This window comes from Danaus plexippus, assembly GCF_018135715.1.
Source record: "Danaus plexippus chromosome 29 unlocalized genomic scaffold, MEX_DaPlex mxdp_37, whole genome shotgun sequence".
Taxonomy (NCBI): Eukaryota; Metazoa; Arthropoda; class Insecta; order Lepidoptera; family Nymphalidae; genus Danaus; species Danaus plexippus.
Genome location: NW_026869858.1, coordinates 1,386,481 through 1,404,101, shown reverse-complemented (window position 1 = coordinate 1,404,101; position 17,621 = coordinate 1,386,481). Strand labels below are relative to the sequence as shown.

At 31.6% G+C, this 17,621-nt stretch overlaps 1 protein-coding gene across 2 annotated transcripts in view; it reads right to left on the bottom strand.

Moving 5' to 3' along the window:
* The window catches only part of LOC116776774 (protein slit), a 72,193-nt gene extending 55,782 nt beyond the window's left edge, over positions 1-16,411 (bottom strand). For both annotated transcript variants that reach the window (XM_061529207.1, XM_061529208.1), the window contains exon 1: positions 16,305-16,411. The gene's annotated coding sequence lies outside the window, so the exon portion shown is untranslated. The remainder of the gene's footprint in view (positions 1-16,304) is intronic.
* Between the last annotated feature and the right edge of the window lie 1,210 nt (positions 16,412-17,621).

Sequence of the window (17,621 nt, the reverse complement as noted above, 5' to 3'; positions counted from 1 at the left end):
TTTATATTTATCTAGATATTGCCAACGACTCCGTTTGCGTGAAAATCAAAGTTGCTATCATAGACAAATGTATACCTAAGTATGTTAAAACGATACATATAGTAACATACGTTGAAGCCTCTTTATGTTACATAACCTAGATGCCGACTGCAGCGCCATCTGTCGAGATCATTTGTGAATCTAAATCATCTTCGGCGCAACACAAATGTGTACAAAAGAAATCATAAAATCGGTCCAGCCGAGGAGTCCAGTGACATACACACGTACACTACAATTTATATATATATATATATAATATATATATATATATATATATATATATATATATACGGAATCCAACTTATGTTGGCTGGTCCCTTTTAATGAGGTCTAAAGTTACATAAAGAGGCATAATAAAATTTAACGAAATATTACAAAAATGATATCAGCTCTCTGTAATACGATCTCAGGAGATCATTTACCAATGTAACCTACTTTCCAATCTCCAAATAAATGTACAGGTATATGTCGGTCTGTGTAGTCCCTGAGAATACCTTAACATAAACACCCACGTTATTCATAATGCTTACCCCAAGTTTGACCGTCACTACACACGGAGAATTTACAGAATCCTCACTAGTATTAACGTAATACTGAATGTTACACGCTTCGTGTGTTGTGTAATGCGAACTTGTATTAAGGGTATACCAAAACAGATAGATTGTCGATAAAAATATATATACAAAATTAATGATTTTAATGTACGTTTGTAACATTTTGTGATTATTTTAAATATTGCTATTATATTATATTATTTATATCCTGAAGATATTAAATCTTCTGCGTTTTATCTTAGTCTTGTGAGTTATGAGACTTCAGAACAGAGTAATAATTGTCCAAGTTCTGGAGTAAAGTATTTTCGGCCGCCCGATTCGATCACCCATCCAAGTGTGAAATGCACTCAGGTCACTTAACCTAAATAAAAAAAATACATACATATTTTTAAATACGTTAATATAAAGCATATATTTTTTTGTCTCACCGCGTCCGTTTATTTAATTAAAGTATAGATAAAAATTAAATTACAAGTAAAATGTGTAACCTTAAGATTGATTGATTTAGTCGAAATAAAATACTAAGGTTCTTAGTAATAAACCTTATACGCCCTATAAAGTGAAAACATACAAACTGATAGTATCAAGTTAAATACCACACGCGTTCGATGCGTTACATACTTAATGTAATATCGCATAGACAAAAACTTAACAATACATTAATATATTACGCTCAAACTATCCGTATTAACGTCAAGTCACACTTATAGTACAGTAAATACGTCAGATTAATCTGGATCCTAGATTATAATTGAGAAAGTAATCATTCGTTTCATCAAAATGAAATAAATCGTGTGTCCGAGACTCAATGTTACTAACAGTTCTATAAATATTAAGGTGGTTTACGAACTATCAATTGAGATTTTCTTTATACTTTTGTCCGCGACTTTGTCTGCATAATTTACTGTATTTAACTCGGGGAGAAACCAATCAGGACCAACAGCAATTCGTTCTTGGAACGTACTTCGTAGGCAGCCCTAGTAGGTTCGTTTCAATTTTGGTTAGGTAGAGAGGAGCTTGGACGGTGGAGGTGGGCGTTTAACGCGCGTTAGTTAGGGGCCCCTTAAACCTACACCTGGGTCGCGAGTCCCAGGCACTGTTGAAGCTCCTCTCCCTGCAACGGTGGGCCCGGCACCCGCACGGTGAGCCCATGGAATGATGAGAAGTTTGATCGTCTAATTTTAAATTTATTTAATATAAATGCAACATAATTGTTTTATGATTTCAGTCCTGGAATATTTTATTCTTCGAAATTTCCAGTGTTTTTTTATTAAAATTACGTTTACGCGAATCGTCTAATAGATAACTTCATCTGCTTTAAAAACACGAAATAAGGTAAAAAAAAACTTTAATTTTTTTTTCAAGTTTCACATATATATGAAAAACATTTTCAAAGTTAAAGTGCTTTATATATATATAAGACTTTTAAATAATGTAGTCCGTAAAACAGATAAGACAAGTTAGGTTTTGCGAATATAAATATAATTTAATCTTTGACATTAATAATATATATATATATATATATATATATATATTTAATTTTCACTTATTTCGTCATCTTAAAGCAGATGAAGTATATACATATATATATCTATATATATAAGGCTATTAAAAAATATATTTTTCATATAAATTCTATTAAGACTTTGGAATCCAAATCTCTTATTTATTGTTAATGTTAAGGACCAGATATTTTTAATTTACGATCTCTATGTGGCAATTTAAAACACCGTGATTTATTGCCGAGGGTCCCACAAGGTGCGGACCCGAACTTTTCCTCGGACACAGGGCTGCCTCCTGACTGTAAAATTAATATCTCAAACAACGATCGGTTGGAATTATGAATATTATTTAATATTTTGTATTCAGGCGTCTGATAAATGAAATTAAAATGGTTATATCATCGTATCAACTTGTGACAACCCTAATGAATTAGTTGAATAATTGGGGGGAGTCGTGATCTTTATCGTAATTGGATGGCAATGACGTTTTATAGAGAAAAAAAAGATTTGTTAAGATTTCATTAAGTGTACCTTTTATTATCTTTCTTTAATTATCTTTAAAGATATTTTCGATGGTTTTTATTGATGATTTATAGTTGAGAGCTGGAGAAAATTTCTTTGCTAGGTCTATCTCATACAAAGATTAACACCAATGTTGAGATTTTAAAATATTATAAGGAATAATCTCAAATCAATTCACACAAAGTCTCGGTAACTGTTAAGCTTCTGAGTCATTCAATTCTGTTATATTATCTTGTTTAGATTTGATGTATTGTGTAAGTATAAGGTCAAGAGTTAGGTAACTTACAAAATGAGTAGGTATAACAGCAACATTCGAGTCCACTCAGGTTAGCAGCTACAAGGAATTATTGAAAAAAAAATACAATATTTTCTGTATTTTTTCTTATCGAGTATCGATTGATCACAACTAATTGTACAAGTTAAAGAACCGAACAACATTTTTATAACAAAAATATATTCTTGATAACAAACCCTTAGATTAACAACTACTTGGATTGTATGACGTAATGTAGAATCTTGACGCCCTTATCGTTAAAGAGAATGTTATTTATATGGATAGTAAAAAATAATCAAAATCTCTGTCCCGCACCCCGTGTACGCAGACGTGTAGTTTGTAGGATTCCTTAGCACGGCGCCGTCAGTCTATTAAGTGATAATTAATACTATTGTTAGTGCATCAATAAAGTAACTACGGACAATTTTAACGACCCTCGCTAATGATTTAGGTGATTGCCAAGTAACCTATGTTATTATGATTTAAACAACAACGATATAGATAATACGAGATATATGTAACGCGAGCGGCCATTTTGTGACCTTTAATTTGGTGATGCATTCCACAGCGGAATAACTGGCACGAATTACCGAACTTAGTGTATGTAGAAGTCGTGTTAGCTACACTTTTTATAATTCAAGAACGGGTACTGGCAGATGAGATTTGGTGGGAAACTAGCTTAGAATCTGGAGACGAAAAATAAACTTATTTACTGGCTCTAAGACGGAACAATGTTCGATGAGCCGGTTATACTTTTCTAAACCTGAGTTTGCGGACGAAATCGCGGGGCAAAACTAGTTAATGAATGAAAGTATCAATGGATGAAGGTATGATATAGATAGATGTATATGATTTACATAAAAAAAAATTACAAAAATGACAACATATCTTAAGAAATATTCGACACACTGACATGTAAATATTAATTTAGTGATGTGACACGATAAGGCTGTTTGTTTATCGATAGTCGATAGCTGAAGGTCGGGTTTATCGTCTTTATAGCGCAATAAAACTAAAAGCTCTCTGACCATGTTAATATTGAATCGATAGTTTTTATTATCGGTTATTGTGATGTATACTTTAGTGTAACTTTCTTGTATGATATATTAAAAAAAAAGAATTTTAGGTGACACATACATACGTAGATAAATACACACACACACAGACATATATATATTTATATATATTGAGAGTATTCTTATTCTAAGGACCTCTCTACATTAAAAAATACTTCAAATCTTAAGACTTTGTCAAATAAAAACATTATTTATATTTATAACCAAAAACATATTAAAATGGTTAATAGTTATTTTAAAATAAAAAATACGGACAAAGCCGGATAAATACATCATGTGAAAACGTGCAACAGAACTAGAGACCAGAAAAAGGAAACGCTGAGATCGTAAACACTTCAGGAATTCAGTTATTTACGCAAATATGCGTATGCAACACTAGTATCACTTGCATGTGCATATTTATATATTGATTGATTTGCATGTATTCTATATGCATATTATTGATACTGCATTTTTTCACGTATAATGAAAGGAAAAAGAAAAGAGCGGTTTTTAAAGTTCGTTTGAAATGATATGTCCTATGTTTATGTTGAGATTCATGTTCCTCATTCAATGCTTATCCAATCATCATCATCAGCGTATCCGAACCCATTGCTGAGCAAAGGAAGAAAAGATTCTCACATGGAGAAGGTTAGAGCATTAACCACCACGCTCGCTCAAGGCGGATTGGCGATTTCAAACTTGGAATTTGAAATTATAAATCCAGGTGAGAGAATCCTATCCGTGGTCAAGTTACCACAGCACGAACATGGGCTGGCTCGAGCGGGGAGGTACCAACCTCTCACAGAAGCCTTTCCCCGTTCCCACCCTTTCCGCTGTCAGTGGTGTCTACTCTTAGAAAGTACATAAAATCACACCAGTACTTGCCAGGTTTCGAACCCGCGCCCTCATGCTTATCAAATACGTACTAATACTTTATATGATAATTTGTATGGTCTACCCTTATCGATACTTGAATTGAGGGATTATGCCAATGTCGATATGTAGAAAAAAAACACGAAGGAGGTTGTCTATTATAACACGCAAATTACAACAGATAAATAATAATCTAAGCTAGTTAGTTTATAGTAAAGATTTGATTCTTTCGATCATATAATCTGTGATCTATCTCGTTACGTCTCTTAACTACTTTTGTATTTGAGAATCTTGGACGTGTGAACTCAAACATACAATTATCATGTAAATATTAACGTGGGAGAGCAGATGTTTTGTTTTAATGTACGAGCGTGTATGTTCTAACACATTTCACAACTAAGATTTGTCCACCTCTGTGAGAATTTGTCTCTGCGGAGCGGAGATTGCATCTTTTGGAGATATTTCAGACACATTCAGTATGAATCATAATATTTTACACTTTTCACAAAGTTTTTCGGATACTAAGCGTTTCTTATTATTGTATATCTACATAATACTAACGTTTCGGTTCCCTTACAGTTAACAGCAACCGTGATACGGGACGAGATGAAGTAGTCTGTCATACAAACCGCGTAGTATCTCAAACACTTAGTTTTGTTTTAATATGACCACGAGAAAATTTCGTATATCATTATGTTGTTCATTACCTAAAAAAAAATTTAAATAAATCTATTAAGATAAACTTACAAATGTATAAAAAATTAACGAATTAAATGAGATAGTGGGTGTGAAGTGAAAGAATTCTGTGATTCGTAGAAGTTATACAGAATTTATTTGATTTATAACTAATACAATATTAGTACGTTTGTTAATTAGGGTAAAATTAATTAAAATTCACTTTATTTAAGTCTATATAAGGTATACAGGCATTGAGGAAGACAGGATATTTTAAACCAAAAAAAAAATCAGAGATACGAGAGCAAAACCGAGGTTTAGAATATAGTTTTGTCGTAATAAATCAAAACTATAATACTTGTACATTATAACAGTTCACTTGACTGTCGACTGCCAGCAATTGTTGTGTGTCAGCGCTGATTAATTTATAAGATGAAGTCAGGGTTCAATTCCCGGCTGTAAACCCGCGCCATAAACGCTATCACTTTAACGACGCATCGGATTTAAAAATTACAATTTGAAAGCATTTTTTTAGGTGATATTAGAGAATTTTCGCCATTTCCAGTTCATGTAATGTCGTATTACGTGTCCCTGTTGAATGTTTCAATAAATAATGATTTTGGACATGATATTTTTTAAGGATGTTTTAAATTTTCGCTTGTTCATATTATATACGTTGTAACTTTCAAAATCCTCGACGTGGGTCAGATAGGGACCCCTTAAAGCTACAGCTGGGTCAAGTCCTAGGCACTGTTGAAGCTCCTCTCCTGCAACGATGGACCCGGCACCCGCACGGTGATTCTTATTTTATTTTTTCGCGAGATTTCGATTACTTTACAACAGTCGTGATCACGGGCAAGCGAGACGAAAACATTAAGAGACTTTGATAATGCTAAATATGGTAAAATATTATAAAAAAGTTATTACATTTTAAAGCAATAACTTACTCACATCACACATAGTGAAGGTCGCAAAGGAATCCGTAGATAAAACTCAATTACGTAACCGAAATGAAAATTGTTGAATTTAATACTGACTCATAGTGAAAACCCTATTGTCATAAGTTACTCCGTATTACAAGCTCGCAAAATTATTAACTTTTAATTCAGTATGCTTAGTACAAGTTTGCATTACACTACAGACGAAGCGTTTCCCGTTCCTCGTTCAGTAATACGTTAATATAAGTGAGCATTTTGGAATGTCAAACTGTTAACTTCCCCGTATGCAGTGACGATGTAACTTAGGGTAAGCATAACGATGAAAAATAAATATATACTTGATTATCACAAACACAAAGAGCGTGTAACTTTTAACTATATAGTATGTTGTTAAAAAAAAATATTGTTCTAGCATTTAATTTCTTAATATATATATTACGTAATATTTTGAATATCTATATAGATCTAACACTCACTTCCGCGAGTATTCATTTAAATGAAACTAAGTTTTTCGGATACTAAGCGTTTCTTATTAAATTATTTTCACATAATCCCGACGTTTCGATGTCTTTCCAGCCACCGTGATCACGGACAGACGAGATGGAAGTGTCTGTTTTAAGAAACGCGTTGTATCCGGAGACCTTTATGTCGTTTAGTTCCTCAATCATTAAAATCTCAGCACGAAACTTTATTTAAAATAATAATATGTGAAATAGACATATTATATAAATATATATATATATATAATATTTGAAATAGACATACGTAGTTTCAAAACTCACAAGCACAGAGACATATATCACACTCGTTGGTATAGAACAATGTCAAAACATTTTCTTGACTGTGACATTATTGTGTTATCTTGTGTTATTTTTATTTTAAAACACATTTTAAGTTCCAATATGCTGTGAATTAACACCAGCGAGTCTTGAATGCTGTCTGACGAGAGCTTCGACTGGCGATACATCAATATTTGTTTTCTAGTGATGTGACTTATTAGATATCGATTATTTTAACAATATTCAACTCAAATTAAATTATGTGTATTAAATTAGTGTTTACATGTAGTATGTAAAAGATAAATAATGATCTATTTTATTTGATTTATCGGTTTTTTTAACAAAAACCGTTATGGCGTCAAGGTATGTAGGACTCATTGAAATGCGAGCTCACGTCTCAAAGTCAATGAAAACATTTAATCGTTCAGCGTATAACTATTTACCGATTCAGAATCGTATGATTTAATATAAATTCTTTTCAACAAAAATTCTGAATCGTAAACGAAATGACTTTTAAATGTAATTATATTTTATCCAAATAACTTCGAGGAGGTAACAATTTGATTAAATAAAATAAAATAATATTAATGTATGTAGAATAGGGAAGGGGTTGAAATCATCGACATATAGCACAGCACTAAATAACACTATACGTGACAACAGTATTAGCGGGCAATTGTTTTTACTCGGGAAGGTATTCGTTGGAATAATTGGATGTGGAAGAGATTTTAAACCCGCACAGAGAGGAGAGAGTCATTTGAGTTTGTCAACTCAGTTATAACGCAAATAGATAATTTTGTGAGGCTAAAATCTTCTATACGTGAAAGACTACCTTAGGTTAGTATTCTTTTCTGTAACTAAAATTTTTTTTTCTCTAACGTCATAGCTTTGCGAGTTGATCGAGTATTCGTCGACAAGTTTGGCAGTTTGTGTTACAATCTTTGCATTATATGCTATATTAGGATCTCTCTTCACATGTCCTTAGTTGGGATTTAAATTATATCGAATGACTGTGGATGTATTGATGGTATTTTTATTCTTCACCAGCAAGTTCTGTGAAGCATAAAATACGGTTCAACATTTTCATCGCCAATGGGGACGAGTTATTATAAAATTGGCTCATAGCTAAAATTCTACATTACATACAGAAGATTCCTATCAAACGTGGAGTGTAGGAACCTTATTTGAAAAACGGATTTTTTTTCACACCCCGCAACTTGCCTTGTGGGTGGAATCTAGTAAAATTCTTTCTTAGGTGACCTGTAGTTGTCGAAAGGAATATTGCTACCACATTTCAAACCTCTTCGCTTTATGCTTCCAGAGATATGACGCAACAATATATCGGTGGAAATCTCTTAAATATAAGTAATGTAAAGTTACTGAATAGTATCCTTAATCCAAGTTTTCCTTGTTACACTACATACTAAGTTTCTGTAGTTTTCGATTCATAAAATTACGTCAAGAGCCAGAATTATCTATCAATATCAAGTCAACATTGGTAAGGCTACTAATATTTAAAATATTATATATATATATATATATATATATATATATATATACATATATATATATGATATGATTTAGGACAGAAGTAATTTCATATTTTGAATTAATAAAAAGATTATTTCCTTTTCATTGACTGTTTTAAATAAATTTCCGTTAAATTTGAACCATTATTAAAACTAGCAGTGACCGCTAACTGTGAAGTTTGTTGTGCTACAAATATTTCAGAGCAGTTAAAACAGCGGGTGACATTGTACGTACTTCATTATACTATCTATAAACAAAATCTGCCTCAAGCCTTTCACTGTGAAAGCTTTTTTTTAAGATTATAATTTTTTCATATTCACGTAATTTTATCAGCGTTATTTTCTCGTAATATTCTAGATTTGAATTGAGTCCTAAAAAAATTACGTCTTTAAAGTTGAAACTCACCCAGTTGACAGTTTATAGTTAGTCGGGATGTTAAACAAAATTTATAACAGTTAAAAAATTTAAATTATTCATTAAGTGGCATAATTATTTTTTTTAAGAGAATTTAATCACAATTTAAATTTGACATTGTGTAAATAAAAATATTATGTCAGCTAAAAATCTATTGAAACGGATGTACAGGTTTTGAAAAGCGACCTGTCGTGCGTAATGTATTGTTTTCAATTGGACATACGTTTGATCGAGGATCTATGGGAAGGGTTTTGGCTTGAAGTTTTACGCTACACCGAGGAGCTGTTATAAAAGCTACTCACGTCAATCTAGAGGGCGGTTCCACCCTCCAGCAGGCAGTGAATATAAAGAGTTAATTGAAGGTTTCAAAAATAATAAGTTACTGTACTGAGCTAGGCAGTCTAAACCTGATGCTTGGAACGACAATATATTTAAAAAAAAATTAACTTATATAGAAAAGTAGGTACGTGAAATTGGTTATTAATTTTTTTGTTTTATATCAATAATTTTATTATATTTGTCTTATAGTGGTTAGCTCCCGTATGATAGATTTCATTGTCACATATTAGCGTCTCGTTTCTGATCCTAACTATGTTACTATATGCGAGTCTTTATGAATGCAATATTTACTAGATACGTTGTGTGTTATGCAAAATGGGGTAATCATCATCATCATCATCATCATCAGCCTATAGGAGCCCACTGCTGAGCAAAGGCCTCTTCTCCACTTGGAGAAGGTTAGAGCATTAATCACCACGCTTGCTCAAGACGGGTCGGCGATTTCAATCTTATAATTTGAAATTATAAGACCAGGTTTCCTCACGATGTTTTCCTTCACCGTCTGTCAGTGATGTCTAAATACTGTTAGAAAGTACATATGACTCGGAAAAGATCACATTGGTACTTGCCCGGTTTCGAACCCGCGCCCTCACGTGTGAGAGGCGGGCCTTCAACCTCCAGCCCACCACTAAATTAAGGGTAATAATACCGATCAATCTGTGTATCTATCTATTTATATCTATAAAAATAAAATTTTATATTCCGCATCAAATCCCAAATCATATTCATATTATAAATACGGCACAAAGTTCGCATTAAATTTTTTATAATTCCAGTGAATCTAGAAAGTAATATATAATTACATCTATACTCATCTAGTCTCATCTATATCTATATCACCAAGATTATATTTAGGAGTTATAACTCATAAAATGATTTCAAACATCCAAGCCCATTATAACTGTCTGGAATAACTATTTCCTTCAAAATCGTTAATACTGACAATGAGACGTCTTCACGTATCTCATATAGTTGTCACAAGGGTTAGTAATAATCCCTCTGTTCGTCTGTACGTTGAATTTTACCTGATACTTGTATTATATGTATATATTAACTTACGATTGGTGTTTGAGATGCGCTCTAAGATGTTAGTCAGTTTGTTGTTGAGTTTTGGAGATGTTGCGAATACTGTTTTTAAGAATTTTATATAAACTATAGTGATTTATAATGTATATTAATTATATAGATACTTGGAGCATCCTTTTAGTAGTAGTGTTTAGGAATTTACAAACACTTTACGCTTCTCATTTTCATTTACGTTTTCCACACCGCCGCTCTCGTTTTTCCTACTCCCTCGTTAATCGTAAAGCTCTACCATTTTACAGCTTACATTTTAAGCATTTGCACAATAACCTTACATTACCTTAATTGTGTTTAGACTAGTTAGTTTTAGCTCGAATGTGTGAACACACCTTAACATTTGATATACAACAATGTATGGGATCTTAAATGATTCTCAGTATTGGAAGCATTATTAAGCAATATTTTTTCTGAATGTTCAGGAAGCAGTGTTACAAGTTCCTGGTAAACTCTCACAGTGATATGCTACATGTAACTCAACTGGCCAAAAGTCACTCCATAACAGTATTAAGTGCATATAAAAATGTTTTCAATTAATCAAGAAAATTAAATAATAATGTCTAATAACTAGGAGGTTTAAATCTTTTTGTTTCTATCTTGAATGTACTATAAAATTATAGTTTAGAAAAACCAAATATATATATATATATATATAAGGTGAGATATGTGATCACGTGTCTGGACACGATGGCTTAGTTGGCGAAGCAACTAGGATGCGATAAACCAGAGGTAGCAGGTTCGAAGAATTTTACATCATACAAATATTAGGACAAAATAAATAAAAAATTGTGCTAAAAATACAATATAATATTTTGTTTGTGACATAACTTTTTGATAGAGGTAATTCTTTTGTAGGAAATTCTGTGGCAACTAAAATAACAGGCTTGTCAAAGTGGTGAAGCCTTGTGTGGCGTCTCCGAGAAATAAGGCGTCAGTTGTCTTTGAAACTTATTTCCTTTCAAGCAATAATCTCTGTATTTTATCATTACGTTCGTTATTTTAAGCCTAATCTATTATAAAGGCAAATTATTTAACATGGAATGCTGAAAACAATAGCGACTTCAATGAATTATGTTATAAAAATGCGGGCATGGAATCTTTTTAAAAGCGCTGCGTATATTGTTATAGTGTCGTCATAAGAAAATTATTATATAGGACCCCTTGTACAAATTTCAGTCATACTGAGAAGGAAACGTATTTATGTTTTATGAAGAGTTTGAAGACGAAAGCTGGTTAGTAAATAAGAGGAACCGATGCTGAATTACATTACAGGGGAATATAGAATGTGAGTTTCACGTATACAGATGTATACAGATGTATACAGATATATACAGATGTATACAGATGTATACAGACGCGAGCGTGACGGTAAAATAAACGCATATTAACAATCATCAGAAAGTTATTTGGCGACATCTTTGTTGATATAACAAACTGTATCAGATGTGTGACAGTAACAGATTAGTGTTCTCGTTAGCAGTGAACAAACATGCATACATATAGTGATGTGGACATATCGATTGTCGTTATCGATAGTTCTTCAGTTCAACCAATAGATATCATTTCATTTAGAAGAGGTTTTGTCTCTTTCAATTATGTTACAAAACATTTAATTCGCCTTGCAGATTGCAGAATAATAAAATTTTTTTTCGTCTCGCGAATACTGTGTGTGTAAAATGAATCAAATTAAAGTATGCACAAAAAACAAATCATGATACAAACTATATAAATGTAACAATCGATACAGTCACATCACTAAAAACAACTGCACAAGCAAGATAACTTGTTCAAATAGTGATGTGCAGGGAATCTACATAAATTATCGACTGGAGGTCCGACGAATGGCGGCTATTTAATTGCGTTGCTGTATTAACGTAACACGAGAGGGAATCGTATCGACTACTCACTGACAGCGTGTGTTTAGTTTACTTAAATAGTTTATTTCAAAGAAGTATTTAATAAAATGTAGGTATTGATAAAATTTTAAAGCGTAAAAAAAATATGAGATTATTTATAATTTTGCAAACAATACATACGTATCCCTAATTATATATTGTTTAGTTTGATGATATGAGAAATTTGTAATAGGGTCTAGGGTCTTGTGTGACAGACAAATGATAAGATGCTTAGTCCTAGTATGCGTTATACATACGGAGAGTTAATAGTTTTACATTAATAAATCTTAAATTACAGTGTTACCGCAGGTTATTGAACGAGGAACGTAAAACGCGGCGTATATAGTCACGATCCTAACTTGTAGTAAGGATACAGAAGTATATTATTAAAAGTTTTTAGCCGGATGTAACTTAAGATATTATATTAAATTGATTAAAATATGAGTCTTCCTATTAGCAATAAATAAAGTGTTTGTTTCACTTCCACACAAAAACTACTCACCCGATTTTGATGAAACGTTACAGAATTCTAGCTCACACATCAGAATAAGGCATAGGCTATAATTTATCCCGGAATTCGGTGAACTTCCCCAGGGATCAAGGCACAGTAGTTGTATTATATATGACGTGTAGTGACAGACTACAGACATGTTTTAACACATTCATGCATTTCACGGATGAAGTAGCGTTCAAAAACTAGTTATAGATTATCAAAGAAAGGAATTTAAATGTTATCAACTTTACCTCTTCAAATTACAAGGCCCAAGTACTGTCTAGACGGGAAATGAGGTCTAAGAAAGTTATACAATTTTAAATATCATTTCGTAAATATATAGCATTTTTTAATAAAAAGCTTGTTGATATCAAAGAATTAACTATATACTTAAAGTTTTGTCTTGTAAATATCTTGTATCTTACTAAAAGAAGCGAGAACTCAGGAAGTTATTGATGTTTATATCACTAGTAGCTGTGCTCGCGACTTCGTCCGAGTTTAATAGTTTTTTCTTATATATACATAAAAATTAACTAGCCTAAATCACTTCTGATTACATAAGCTCTCTGCCAGTGAGAGTCCTATCAAAATCTACCCAGCAATTTCTGAGATATACGGAAACAAACAGTCTACGTACAAACAGACACTACTATTCAATTTATTCTCATCGAGCTATCAAATAACCTTTTGACCTCGTTAGCAAAAAATCGCATTTTCTTATAATAACATGTAGTGAAATGAGATCTAAGATTTTCGCGAGTTTTATTCATTTCAATGAAACTAATATTTTTCGGATAAACTACGCGGATTTTATTATTTTAAAAAACGACATTATCCCGACGTTTCGGTATCTTTTCAGCAACCGTGATCACGGGCAGACGAGACGTGGCGATCACATCCAATATCCGATATAATAAAATAATAATATAATATTATCACATATAATTAAATACGCGTAGTATATCCGAAAAATACTAGTTTCATTTAATCACATGTAGTGAACAATATTTATGCCTTGATGCTTAGTTTCTAGTAATTTTTGTGTTAATTTCACATAACACATACAGACATTAATATAATTAATAACTAGAGCCGTAACATACTTAAATATTTTACGTACGAATAATATTTTTAAGCCGATAATGGTAATGAGCATAAGATTTTGAAAGGTTTCATTCATATTTTTTTTTTCACCTTTATTACGTTACGACTTAGTTCATTCATCCAAAGACAGCTCGACAGATTTTCATGAAACTACTCTCGATAGTATAGACAGAGTTTACATGCGTGGTGTAAATGTTTGTGACCCTTTCACTGCGTTATTATTATTATTTTTTTTTTAATGAGACTTAAATAATATAGCCTTTAGATCAGAATGTAATATATTATATATTTTCTCTATTTAATCAGTGTAGTTTAGTAACGTGTCACGATAGATGACTTATGCTTAACATATATGTGTTTGCACACACTATGTGTTTCCTGTTGTATTTATTTGGAATGTCCATGCAGGTGAAGCCGCGTGCAGAATGTGAGTATTAAATTAAAAAAAAAAAATTGCATCGGACGTTTTGGAGAATCTTAGACGGGGAAATCGAGAATAAAGTGTCTGTTAATAAAGAATTTTATCAATTCCTTTATCATTTCATATGTATATTAACCAACCCGTTTGATAACCTATCAATCCATCACACATCGGTTTCCCACGCTTATCAAACGGCGTATGAATGAGTTGATGTTATTTTTAATTCAGAGGAACTGATTCTCAGTACTTTTGCGTAGCCTGTAGCGTGAAACCTCGTTTGCTTACACACCGCCAGTTCTAAGTTTCATACAAACGAAGTCTTTATTCACGTGTACTTTTGTATTCACGTATACATTTAAACCTAAAGTTCGTTAGTCATTCTTAGTGTTTGTTCTCATCTTTCTTTTGAGCTACTTATTTCAACGGAGTTACCTTTATTATTCTAATAAATAAAGTCAGCATTCGTTCGCTTTAACAATTTAACCGACTTGAGAAAAAGATGATTACAATTTGTATATTCTTACAAACAAACCTTCCTCATGAATCGATTTCGATAATACTCTTCTCATTCCATAGTTCTAGAATCGAATAATCTAAATATTTAGAAAAATTTTATAATTTTTTTCGTCATACTTTTAGTAATATTGATAGTATTTATCTAAATATAGAGATTTTTAACTATTCGTAACCGAGTAACCCTTTAATTAAGAATAATCTTTGGACCATAACTTCAATAATAAAATCTAAAGCATGCAACACAATATGTTAGACAAGTGATGCGGGTTCCGTATCTGTTGTGTCGAGAGGATCCACATTTAGGTGCACTTATAACAGAGGTCCAATTACGCTTACATTTTGAGACCTTAACGATTTACGATTCAAAATTTTGAAGCATTTCCTAAACGATAGGATTAATCTTCTATTTAAATTAATAAACCTCAATAAATAAACAGGTCTGAGATAAATATCAAATTGTTTTTAAAGATGAAAAACGAGAAAAAATTAAAAATAAATACATCTTTTGTGACGGTCATTACACGCTAAATATAAATGGCTATTAATCTAAACGACAAATGACTTACAAACGAACACACAGGACGAACGAAATCAACATTAATCTTACAACGCATCGATAAATAAACATTTTTGGACTATTACTCTTATGTATTTTTATATATATATATTCAGTTTATGAGTAACCTAGTAACCAACAAACACACATACAGTTATTGGAACAATTCTCGTGTCCATTTTATCATATACTGAGATACCTCAAGTACATTTCAGAATCTCGTAATGTCTTATAAAATATTATGTTTCTGTTAAACAAAAATTTCAAATGAGGTAAAAATTATTTCCCAAAAAAAAAAGGTTTTAATTTGACAGAAATATAAAAATATATGTAATATATTAAGGCTGAAAAAAGATATAATAAGATTTAAAAGTACGTTATTAATATATATTTTGTGTTAGAAAATTTTGGCTGACAAAAATTTACAATTAAAAATGAGCGAACATAAAAATTATAGGAGCTTTTGACCGTTCGTTTCCAGCTATATTCGACTAATTCCACACATAACATAAGTTTATACAAATTCACTTGCGTTAACAGCTTTCTATAACTTAACCGAGTTATTTAACTGAACTTAAAATTGTACCTAAACAACAAACATATATACTGAATTTACAATTATTAATTAATAACGTTTTATTTGATCGATATACTTGTGACATTAAAAATTTAAACCCCCGTCGATACGATTTCAGCTACTGACATGACTTTATTGTATAAAAGGAGATATTTGTTTACTTACTTTTCAATTAATGGCGGCGTATATGAATGTTTTAAATCACTATGACACCAAACACAAAAACAGTATTCACAAAAACGATTTATACGTCAACACACGACGAGCATGAGACAAATACTGGGGGCAAGAAATTCGTGTTGTAGACTCTTGGGAATCGGTGTTGCCAGCTTATAAAATTATTTACCCTAAAAATATTTGGACTAATTTATACAGCGTTTTCTGTTTTATATATGTTTCATTATATACCTGGGTTAATTTTATATATATATATTTGATTTCGTAATATTATCTTTAGTTTTATTAAATAAACAATATTTTGGGCTTTTCTTTTCTGAAATATGTAATTGTTTTTCATTTCTTAAAATGCTTTATACACACCTAGTACGATTGTTATATTTGTAATACGATCACTTAATTTTTTCATCGGAACTAATTTAAAAATATGTTGGTAAATAGAAAAAAAAATATAATTGACAATGAAAGACTTCAAATATAGTGGATAAGAAAAAAATAAATAAAATTAAATAAATGAATTACCTAAAATGTAGGTGAGTCCGTTCGTTGGCAACTCAGGAACCAATACCTGTATAACTCACACATAGGCCTCCCTTTCACAGGACACCGTGTTATACGTAAGGGCGCTACACAGACAGACACACACAGAGCGGGACGGAAGAGCGTTTGCTGAGAACTAGCAAACGGGTTCTGGTTTGATTCTCGAGTTAGGAAATAGTTCCGGAATTTATATTCTCTTATTTTATATTATGTATGTCTGTTTTTTACGACATTATTACTGAACGTGAATTTTTTTAATACTGAAAATGAATTTTAGTCATCCAAATTTAACATACTTACTTACTTAAATAATTTATAATTTATTGATAAATATTACGTTCTAAGTTCAATAGTTTATACAGAGTTTAGTAGTTTCAGTGGTACAAACAAACTGTCATTCGAATTTTTTTCGTCAATCTCAACTGAAAGTTAAAATATTTTCAACCGTCTCCTGTCGTATGTTATATGTGTTATAATTTAATTTTAATATTGATGGGAAGTTTCTTAGTTTACGAGTTACATAAACGTTGACAAACATTAATCTCCACTAAAGTTACCGAATTTATTAAAAAGATGTGTTCGTTAGAATCCTTTTAGCTTTCGATCACACGAATATCTCGATCAATAATAATGAGAAATAAAATATTTATGGGTTACGCGATTTTTTCCTCGTTTCCTCTTCATAGTCCGTATGCTGTGCTAGTTTTGATGGTGTTTATATTTTATATAGGTAATTAGAATGACTCATATATAAGGGGAAATTCA